A 9,962-nucleotide genomic window follows, 5' to 3' on the forward strand; every position below is an offset into this window, starting at 1 on the left:
CCTTTTGAATCTCAGGCTATAAAAATCTGGTCATTCTGTTAAACTGGTGGAGGAATACATCTGATCCAGGTAGCAGGAGTCACAAGCTGGAGGTTGAGATCAAGACTGAAATGCAGACTGAGGTCTGGGTTTCTGCCCAAGACAAGAGGCTGTGAATTGCCAGGGATAACAAAGGGCATGAAGATGGATGAGGCCAGCCACGTGAGTGGACACAGACACAGCAGCAGCTGGGAGCCGCTGACCTGGTGGATTACCAAGGAGATGAAGATGGGTGCTGCCATCAAGGAGGATGGACATGGAGAGGCAGACAGGAGTCAAAGCTTCAAGAGGAAGAGCAAGACTTGCACTTGAGTAGACTGGGAGGTTGCAAAACCCAGGGGTTCCTCTGGGGTCCTCCTAGGACCAGAAACTGAGCTATTTCTGTGTTACTGAGCTGTGAATAAAAGTCTGCATGGAATGAGACATCTGAGACTGTGCCACGGGAAATGTTGGGTGAGGAAACCTGGTCTGACTGAGTGGGGCGTGCAGGGACCCCTCAGGGCAATGAGCCCACGGTGGAGGGGCTTCAGTCCCAGCAGTGAAAGTCTCTGACCTCGGGAGTGAGGCTGCCAGGGGCCTTGGGAACGGTCAGGCTGGGAAGTTTCTTTAACAAATTGTCATCTTCAGAGCTTCACTCATGTCTCTTTACTTTCAAGTTACTTGCTTCATAAAGCTAACTTTTCTTTGTTGTGCAGGTAGCACCTGCTTCAATAAAAAAGATGAGTGTACTTCGTCTGTGCAGACAGAAAGCACAAAAATCCTGGAATCTGAGATGCTTAATTTTAAAACGCTAATTCCCCTGCATTTTTTCTTCAGATTCTGAACTGCAATGTTTCCAAGCTGTTAACTGAAATTAATATACAAAAAAAAGGGAGGTTGGTCTTGATTTAGATTTTCCATTTAAGTTTTCTTTCACAGATGAGTGTAAAGGCAACAGTTTTGTTAAAAAGAGGGAAAATTTCTGATGTTTTGTATTTTGATAATATAGGTATTACAGAAATTATTGTATGCTATCACAGGTCTTACTGTCCACCTCTAATTGTAGGAATGATACTGTATTTAATTTGCAGAATAGGTTCTTTGATAAATACAAATTTTTCAGAACATTGATTAACCTAATTTATGTTTTCATCCAAGTAGGTATTAATATATCTCTGGTTAAAAACTTTGAATAAATGAAAAGTCAAAACCATTTGTCCTGTTCTTCTCAGTGGGACGGTACTAACCAATAACCAAAAATACACCATGAGGGAATGCCATAAAGAGAGAAAATAATTTCACAATTACTCAATAAATTCTGATCTGTTCTTTGGAAGTTAAACACCTGGTCAATAAGGACTGTATGCCTGTACACCTAGTAAAGTAGTCTTTCATCCATATAAGTTCTTCAGACTGTGTGCTAGTTATTAGACATGAGGAGTGTCTTCTCTGTAAAAGCTAAAATGCATTCAAATGGGAAATTCAGCATTAACATGACATGTAATATCCTGGAAAAATGTAAACACTTCTTTTGGCTCACTGAAACAGTAAGAAGCTTTTAAAATCTTTCACATAGCCAACAAATAGAGCTAGGGTGTCCATGTGTAGAATGTCATCACTGTGGAAAACAAAGACAATATTTCTTTAAAGAAAGTTAATTTTTCTTTGGATGAATGAGCAGACAGGTAAGAGACACCAGACACAGACATTGGTGGCTTAGCTTTGAAGAAAAAAAAAAAAAAAAATGGAACTGTGCCTGAAGTGCTATTCCAGTGAAGAATATCAGAGCTTTTCCCCATGCTGATGACATTGAGGGGATGATTGCCACCCATTTTCTTACTAGCAGTAACAAGCAGTGAATAATGTGATAGAACTAAGTTTAAAGACTGTAACTATGCTGCTTGTAGTTTTGTACTATAACAAGTGAAAGATTTAGACAAAATGGCTGAAGATATTGTCTTAGCATTGATGAAAGATAAAAGGAAAGCTTCCTATTGGCATTAGGTGAAATCTGCAGTATCTAATTTTTCAACATGCTGCACCAAGGGCATAAGAGTGAGAATGCTACACACTCCAGGGCAACAGCTTTAATCTACTCTGAATAAACACTCAAGAGCCTTATCCTTTGTGTCTGATTTATATTCAATGCCCTTGCAATTTGCTTCTGCTTCTCTGACAGGGAAGGAGTGGAAGCAAGTGTATCAGGGTGCACTTCAATTGCCAGGTGCTGGAGGTACACCATGTGAATGCAATTATTTACCTTCAGACATCATGAAGAAAATTCTTCTCTTATCACAGTTCAGCACTTAAATTTAGTAATGTAAACCTCACACGAACAGTGTACTCAGCATCAGGTCTGGCTTTTCTGGTTTTCTCAGTGGGGGAGTGTTTTCAGTTAACCATTTACAAAAAAAATGCACAAATATGCTTCATATTTAAGTTGTAGTTTAAAAACCTCAGGTAAAAACTGTAAAAGGTGAGTAACTACTTAAGAATTGGGTTAATGTACTTAGAGAAACTGCTATGAGCAAGGAGCAACAGTAGTTTTGTCCACATATCTGAAAATGCAATTTTGTGCTAACATCTTTCCATGTGAAGGGTTCAGAGAGCATTTAATCACCTGCTAATTAGTTTATGTTTATGAGAGGCAAAGGTGGGTTTTGAAGTTTTATTAGGCACTAGTTCATTTAAATACATTTCATCACACACAGCTTCTAGACAACTGAGACCATCATTTTTCCACTTAGGTGTGCCTTCAAAAACTTGTGCAAATGTAGTTCCAATCATGGAAGAGAAATAAAGTACCTGTGTGGTATTTTCAAAGTATGAGGAAGACAATAAGCTGTCTTATATTTTCAAAACTCTCCAAAAACTTGTACCATCATATCCTAATAAACATTAATCTTGGAATTTTGATCACCAAAGACAAGTACACGTGTTTATGTCTAGATGGCAGTAGAACAGGATTTTTTTTTTGTAATTGAGGTACCTACAGTGATGATAATGCCTTTAAATGCTTTTGTTAATCCAACCATTAGTTCTTTGTTTCTTTTTTCTAATTTATGCCAATTCAAATAAAACATATTCTATTTCCAGACACTCCTGCCACCCGCTCCCAGTTATAACAATCAACATTGCCATTTTGTATTATATCTAGTCACTGGACCAGGTTCAGTAAATATATTGTTTATTATACTTATTTAAGTAATTAAATATTACGCTTATATTTATATTAAATATTAAATATTATACTTAAATATTATACTTACTTAAGTATTGAAGTAAGTTAAGTAGTGAAGTCACAATTCAAGAATAGAATATACAGTTGCAAGGCACACCTGCAGTTGTGTGCCAACCCCAGGGCAGTTGGGATTTTTTGTGATAGACACATCCCCAATGTTTAAAGCCAGTTCCCAGAAGCAATGCCAGGACATGCATTGCTGTATGTATGGGGATTGCCAGTGATTGCTTCCGTAGGAGCTGCACATGGCCTTCTATCTTCTGCTGCCCCTTTGCACTGGATATGAAACAGGGATACTAAGCCTTGTGTCACTAACTTTTGTCTTGTCACTTAGTGGGCTCACCAGTGTGCTGCACTTTGGGGATCCCATTCCCCATGTGCACTGGCTTACCAAGCTGTGTGTCATGGCTGAGTTTTGTCTGTCTTCCTTGTGTGACATTACTGCCCAGGTATATTTTACTCATTCCAGCCTTAAAACATTCTGTTAAAAAAAACCCAAAAAACCCACACAGTGAGAACTCATTTGAAAACAGTTTCACAGTTCAGTTGAGCTAAATTACTTTCATTTTGATGAGGGTTTAGAGCAAATGTAGTTTCCTTCTTGTTTGTCTAGTATGAATAGTATGAAGAAAAATTCTGATGTATGGGTGCTACCTCCATTTAATGCCTTTTTTAAATTTCCTGTTTAGTATTTATTTTTCAGTCTGGATTTGTCCTGTGCTTAGCACTTTAAAGCTTGGCATTCTGAAAATGCACAAATAATGTTTTTGAGCAAATGTTCTATTAATTCCTCTGTCAGATCAGGATCTTAGTCAATGGTTAAATTTTATCTAATGTTTCTTAAGGAGGTACTTTTGTCCTCTTTGCTCACAGTTGGGGACTGGAAAAACAGCTGGGCTCCATTTTAAAGTTTTCTTGCACAGCTTTTTATTTGTTTGTTTCTAAATCTCTCCAGTCTTCAAATTATTATAATAATCATTTAATAAATCTTTGAAAAGTACTTTGAGGCAAAAACACTGTATAAATGGTAGGTAGAATGCTCAAGATGCTGTCCCACTCATTTTTTATTCTCATTTCACTTATTTATTGACTTTCTGACATCACTGTCTCTGGGAATCCACTTACAGTGTCAAACTTTTTCAGTAAGAATGACCGTGAGGAAAAAAGTATATTCAAAGCCCCCTGGGATGCCAGAAGATGGTCTTCATAATAGATTATACCTTTCCATGAAATGGGTGTACTCATGGATTTTAAGAGTAGAAGTCAAACTTGCAATACATCATCCTGACATGCTGAAAAACAAATGTTCATAAGACAATAGTTTTTGTACCAGAATAGCAAATATCCAATCAATGATTTAAACTACATTGTTCTGCTAACAGTGTATACGCACTGATTGTTGTAGCACCTGAAAACCATAACATCTTTTAGTGTCAGTTTGTAATTGCTGATTCTATTATGCCTTTTGGGGTTGATAAAGGAACTGTCATTAGAATTTTCCTCTTGTATGCAGTTACAGACCATTCATCTTGTCCAGGTGGGGTTAAAGAATGGATTTTCAGGATCATTCTTAGACTTCTTTTCTGAATAATTTCCAGGTCTTCATCTCTTTTTTCACTTTCCTCTTCCAGGAGCAGACCTATAATTGAAGCTGTTCGTAGCTGGCTAACAGACCTGCAGAGGTACAACTGTGAAGGTTTTGGCTGGGGTGGAGCTGATTTTCCTCAGAGTAGCCCCGGGGAGTTAGCAAGCGGCTTAGCGGGAGCTGCCAGCTGGGGATAAACCACAGCACTGCTGCACTTGCTCCACAGGTTCTGCAAGGGGTGACTGGCATGTGTATTCACTGGCAAGAATAAACAGTGTTGCCAGGCCATTTGCATGGCCCACAGAACCTCCACGCTGAAATATGATAAACAAGGAAGGGTGAGAGCTTGCTACTCAAAACATACCCTTATTTCTCTCGGGCAATGCCATGCCAACCTTGCTACGCTGCTCAGTGAGGTATGTTGAATATATTGGATACTGCTTTCAAATCATTAGTGTGCAGAAAGATTATAAGAATAATCAAATTTGCTTCCTAACCAAATTATCCTGTATTAGGAGAAACACAATCATTTCTGTCTTAAACACAAATGTATTCGTGCTAATGAAAACTCCGGGGCAGCTTTTAGTAATTTCATTACAGACTACCTTGGAGCATGGTAGTTCAATTAATCTCTGCAGCACCAGGTTGTATTCTTAACTTTTTTCCAAACATGTTTCTTTGAAATATTTTTACTAGATCTGTGGGTTTTAGATACCTTGAACAAGACTAGAGCATGACATGAGCTCAACATGACAGATGGCTAAAGGAAAATGGGCTTTATTTAAAATACTTACTCTCCAGTCCTCTTACAATACATTCCAGTCAAAGATTCCTGTTGTAAGTATATATACACTTTAAAGATCGTGTAAGTTTCCAAGGGTGCTGATCTTATGCTCTTCGTTACAGTGGCCCACTCAATATGAAAAAATATTTTGTTTCAGCCAGTCTTGCGTAACAACTAAAACTGATGTAGTCAACTGACCTGCAGCATTTGTGCATGGCACAAAAGAATAAAATACTCTTGAAGTGACAATATAATTTGGAAGTCATATTTCTGAGAAAAAAACATAGGCTTCCTCATGTCCTCTATGTCTATGGCCCATCAAATGCCGTCTTTCAACATGAATTTCCAGTCTTGTAGTCCCTTTTTCTCACTCTTTGGGGCTTTGCTTTTGGTTGTTCTGTTTTGTTTTTGTTCTTCTTTTTTTTTGTTGTTGTTGTTGTTTTCTGATGGCTGCGTTCTAATATATGTTGCAACCATTTTGTCCCTTTTTTTGGAAGCCAAATAATATATTGACTAATTCTATAATCCAGCATTTTGTGGTCATGCTTAAAAAATCAGTTGACCAGAGGGATCCTTGATTTTGATCCTTGATTCTCTGAGGGATCCTTGCAGTGTGCTTTCATGTTCTATTTATGCAGATATTTTATGAGTGTCATCATCCCTACCTGTTTTGGAATAGCCTTTGGGCAAACAAAGGTATGCCTGTCATTTGGGTACTTCTGCTAGGAAGGTTTTTTCCCTTCTGATGTAACTGTGGTTTTCTCAATCATATTTTGCATATTAGTAGGGCTTACATACTTGTATTTACCAGGAGATTCTCTGATTTATTATTACAGTCGGAGAAAATAAATACTTGTCACTTCACTTTTTTCAAGTTTCTTAGATACCACTAATTTGTGCTAGCCATTCATTTTCCCAACATCACATTTTCTATAGCATCTTAATTGTTTTACTTTTTGAGCTCTTTCATTATAGCTGTCTTTCTGGCATTCTTTATGGTTAAGAATGCTGCAAAAAAAAAATATTCTTAGGCTACTTATGGAACTCCATATACAGTATGGTTTATTAATTCAAGGGTGTCTCTAATTATGTGTGTGTTCTTTACAGCACTGAACCATCTGTACCGTTCTTGCACTATGTAATATTCTTGATCACAAGTAGAGTTTCTCTAGCACTCCCTGACCAAAAAAAAAAAGAGGCAATAAATAAATGTAGAGGTCCTTTCCCTCTCTCTCTTCCCCCGTTTCCCACTGACATACCTTACTAATACTGCATTCTGTGTCTGCATGTGTGAAAGTAACATGTACAATTTTGAAAGGGTCCAATTCTTCGTCATAATTGGGTTGAATTTTGGAGTGTTTTCTCTTTTGTAAATGTCCATGGGTTTGGGGGGCAGGTCCTTTAGAGGACTGAAAACTGGATGATGTGTAGGAAGTGAAGTGTAGGGCTTTTCGTAATAGAAACCAAGTCTGCAGTGCCAGTGAGGGACAGGTTTTATTCCGTGTTTTTGTCAATGACCTGGAGAAACAAGCATAACAGTGAAGGTCAAGTTGTCCTTAAATTATCTGAATTTTATACTTTCCTAATGCTTTCCTTTTTTTTATTTTTTTTTTTAATTTTTATTTTAAAAATAGCAGGTGCTCTGGGCTCTTTTGCTCTTTCAGAAATATCTGTCAAGACCAAGCTGAATTTCCTTGGCTTCTGGGGTTCTCCAACTAAGTGCTTTGAGAGGCGGCGTTGGCAGTGGATCTTCATCCTTCAGACAGATCCAGAGGAGAATTCATTGCTGGGTCGTTAACTGACGATTAAAGAATGAAAGTGGTAACTTGACAACACTTCCAAGTGGCTGGAAATGCATGTTTACCTAATGGAAATCGTTATCAGGACTCCCTTCTCAGATAAGATCTGGGCATTACTGTGAAGAGGCAGGAAGGTTTATCTCTGACCATGGGAAGCTGACAGCTCTCATGCTGCGTATTTTAACAGTTGCCTGTCAGCACCAACCTCTGCCATTTGATTGTCACTTCAATGAGTAAGATCTGTCAAACTGAACACAAAGAACAATGTTTCTTATGGTGGAAACATTTAGAGTTTATTTCTCTTTTATTGTATTGTATTAGTTTGCATCATTCAGACTGATTACTTACATGAAAGGATGATACAGGTATGAAATACGGGATTATTCCAGCTAGATCAATTACAAGTAAAGCAGGATGGAATTATTTTTCAGCATGAGGCAATTTCAGCCATTTAAAGATAACTGTGCATCCTAGATAAATGAAATGGAGCTATGTAATTATCATTCTCAAAAAGGTGCAGAGCCCACTCTATTTTGCAAACTGTCAGAGTGCTGTAAAAGTATCACAAGCTAAAAAATATCACCATGCAAAAGAGCTCACTGTCTCTCATCAGATAGTGAAAACAATTTGCCTGCAGGAGTTACTTTGAAATATTAACTTGAATCCTAAACCAGGCAGCTAACAACAGGGTGTACTGACTAATCCTGAAAAGGAGATAAAAATGTCTTCACTGTTTTATTTCAACCTATTGCATTGGATATTTGAGATTAAATAGACGTCCAAGCTAAGACCACAAAAATTGCCTGCTCTTTATTCTTCTGCTTCCCCCTTCATCAGACACACACCCTAACCCCCAATGAATGCTGTAAGATGTCATTAAATTTTCTTTCCCATCACATAATGGAATGTCTCATAGTGTACATTGGCACAAAATGGACTAAGGAATAAGTGGTCATTTAATAGTTTTCAGTGCTTTCAAATCTGAGAAAAATAGTAGTTAGATGAGGCTAGATTCCACAGTCTTTGCACATGATGAGTATTATTGCTTTATGAATAACTTCTTTGATGGTTGTGAGAATTATCTGTGTTCTTTTCACAGCTAAATCTGTTATTAGGCCTTCTGCTGCTGTCAGGTCTTACCCTGACACACATTTTAGCACATAATTAATGCTATCACAGCTAGTGTGATTTTTTTTAAATCCTTGATATTTTGTAAGTTTTGTTGGTCCGGGATGAGATATCGGTGTTTCATGGGTATTCTGTATTCTGTAGCTGATATTTCCCAGACAAGTGTAAATCAGGATGCAAATACTGATTCCCCCCCAGATAGACATGGTCCTCTAACCAAGGCAGGTTTCAAATTGCATCTCATAAACCTATATATATTACAAAAAAAAAAAAAAACAAACAGATCAAGACAGCATAAGAAAATGTGGATCTTAAGGCAAGCTTAGAATCTAGTGAACAAATCTGAAAAATTGTGTCTGCACCCTGTACATTTGAGGGCCAGTAGTAATTGAAAAGAAATATGGCAGACCTGATTTTTTTGGTGGCATTATTTTAGGTTTTCTGTAAAAAAATACTTTATATCTGTTACTCTATGATATCATAGTTTCATTCATAATTAAATGGACATCATTAAAGGCAGCACAGTTTGTTTAGCACAGGGCAAACTCTGGACTTTGTGGACTCTACAAGCAAGTAGGAAATAAATACTCATTTTCTCAATTAATTAGAAAGTTTTTGTGGTGGAGATTTCTGTTGTGGCATGTGGTATTTCTGTTACAAGCAATATGGGTAAGTCTGACAGATCAAATAATTACACTGCATATATTAAATTCAAAATTGAAAACTAATTATTTGTATAGGGATAAGAAGTGGAATTCTCTAAAATATTGTGTTAAAATTGATGATGTGAACTGTGTTTTAATTTATATTAGCTGGAAAATACTAAAGTCACAGCAACATAAATGATTAAGGGAATATCAATTTCATACTTATGATTGAAAGATAAAATCAGTAATTTAAAGTCAAACCAGAATTCATAAAGGCTAGGGTTATTATCACAAATGTATTTTCAATCTAATGCACAGTAAAGAAGGGACAAGCATGTCTGAGGCCTTTAATAATCTGCTGTTATTTACAGATAAATATTTTACTACTGTATTTTAGTCTAACTACTTATCAGTACCCATTTAAGAGAGAAAGTTGGGGGTGAGGAAGGAGAGTAATGGTGAAGATATAAAATAAAGATATAAGGATAATGACATAAAGATATAAAAAGATATAGTGAAGATATTAGAAAATGTACATCAGTTAATTTTGGCTCCATTGGAGATGAAGCAAATAAACTGACTTGTCAGCATCAAAATTAGTTCCAAAAAAGGGTCTTGTGTGGATCCAGATTTCTTTTGTTGCAAATCTTTTCTAAAACATTCCTGAGGCCACTCATTTATCCCACTGTGGATTGGACTTCGCAAGCTTTTAAGCACATACCTCGAGCTTCCTTTGTTGCATTGCCCTTTAGTTAGATAT

The 9,962-nt window shown here is 37.1% G+C and overlaps 1 long non-coding RNA gene across 1 annotated transcript; it reads left to right on the plus strand.

Moving 5' to 3' along the window:
• Nucleotides 1-4,718: 4,718 nt before the first annotated feature.
• On the plus strand, nt 4,719-8,815 carry LOC107198520. The gene is made up of 2 exons (XR_004495558.1): nt 4,719-5,260; nt 7,263-8,815. It is a non-coding gene; the product is annotated as an uncharacterized LOC107198520 (long non-coding RNA).
• The last annotated feature ends 1,147 nt before the right edge of the window (nt 8,816-9,962 follow it).

This window comes from Parus major, chromosome Z (genome assembly GCF_001522545.3).
Source record: "Parus major isolate Abel chromosome Z, Parus_major1.1, whole genome shotgun sequence".
Lineage (NCBI taxonomy): Eukaryota > Metazoa > Chordata > Aves > Passeriformes > Paridae > Parus > Parus major.